Below are 2037 nucleotides of genomic sequence, written 5' to 3'. Positions count from 1 at the left end.
CTGGATGTAGTTTGCAGTGGACCGCAAATGAACCAGGATAAAAATTCATTTGTGCAAGTTGTTCTCTCTTAATCTCCTTTATAATTCTTACTGTTTTAATTCGAGTTTGAAGCTGATATTTTGCATGCTTATACCTTGCTATATCCTTGTTAATATTGCATAAATATATATGTTCTATCTCTACTTATCTGTTGATAAATAACTTTAACTAGCTGCTCTGATCAATCAGTTTTTATTGTGTGTTAATCGATTAAGACCACTGGTTAATCGATTAACTTGGTTGTTTTCCACCATTGGGTTTTGTTGCGAGAAGTGGTAATTGATAACCGCTATATCTACTCACCCCCCCCCCCTTCTAGGTGTGTTTAGGCCAGTGATACCTAACAATTTTCAACTAATATTGTGTATTAGGGGTATTCCAATCCACATCAATCTAGAAAAATTGAAAATTAATCCAAAAAATTCAAACCGCAATAAACCAAATTTTTATGGGTGATATTGAACTAGTTTTTATAAAGCTCATCAATACAGTTTTTTATCAAATTCAGGAATCTGACCGTTCCAAAGTGAACTGATATTTAAATAAAATGTTGATAACTTTGTTCTGAATCTAATCTTGAAACTGATAATTCAAAGTGAGTTTCTAATCATTTTCAACTAATAATTTATATCGAGGGTATACAAATCCACACCAATAAAGAAAAATCGAAAATTAGTCCAAAACATTGAAACCGCAATAAACCAAATTTGTTTGGGTGATATTGAACTAATTTTTATAAAGCTGATCACTACTGTTTTATTTCCAATTTCAGGAACTAGACTGTTCCAAAGTGAACTGGTATATACATAAAATGAACACAACTTTAGTTCTGAATCTATTCTTGTAACTTATAATTCAAAGCGTATGTTCTTCATATTTTCTACTTGTTAAAAATATTATTACTTATTAGTTAATACTTTCTTATTAAGTTTTATGTTTTTTATGTGAATTTCTCTCCAACATATACTAAACTTGTGATTTTGATATAGATATGTGTGTTTTTTGGTGTTTTTGTTTGTATTACTCTGCAAACAGTTATAAAAATAAATGATTGTTGGTGTACTGATTATATGTAAATCTATATACTAAGAATGTATAAATAGTACACTCTAAATTTAAATTATATAATTCTAAATTTTACTTTAACATAGAGGGATACTAAATGCAATATTTATTTTTTTTAAAGAAAATATCATTGTTTGTCATCATAGTAGTTGAATATTCTTAAGTAAGTTTTCATACAAGAATATGTCATTTATAATCATTTTCAACAAATATTTTGTATTAGGGGGTATACAAATTAACACTAATCAAGAAAAATTGAAAATCAGTCCAAAAAATTGAAATCACAATAAACCAAATTTGTTTAGATGATATTTAACGTAACACCAATCACGAAAATCAAATATCAGTCCAAAAAACTGAAACCACAATAAATCAAATTTGTTTAGATGATATTTAACTAGTTTTTATAAAGCTAATCAATATAGTATTTTTTTTCAAATTCAGGAACCTGACCGTTCCAAAGTGAACTGATATTTAAATAAAATGTTGATAACTTTGTTCTGAATCTAATCTTGAAACTGATAATTCAAAGTGTATATTCTTCACATTATCTATTTGTTAAAAATGTCATTACTTATTACTTAACACTTTCTTATTAATTTTTATGTGAATTTCACTCGAAAATATACTAAACTTGTCATTTTCATATAGATATGCGTGTCTCAATTTGTATTATTCTTCAATAAGTGATACAAATAAATGATAGATAATATACTGATAATGTGTAAATCTTTATACTCATAGTGTATAAATAATACACTCAAAATTTAAATTATATAATTATCAAATTGACTTTAACATACAGGAACTAGCTTTTATAAAGCTCATCAATACAGTTTTTTTTTTTCAAATTCAGGAACCTGCCCATTCCAAAGTGAACTGAATATTAAATAAAATGTTGATAACTCTGTTCTGAATCTAATCTTGTAACT

The sequence above is a fragment of the Lupinus angustifolius genome, chromosome LG03, assembly GCF_001865875.1.
Source record: "Lupinus angustifolius cultivar Tanjil chromosome LG03, LupAngTanjil_v1.0, whole genome shotgun sequence".
Classification (NCBI taxonomy): Eukaryota; Viridiplantae; Streptophyta; class Magnoliopsida; order Fabales; family Fabaceae; genus Lupinus; species Lupinus angustifolius.
Note: the sequence above shows the minus strand (reverse complement) of the source record.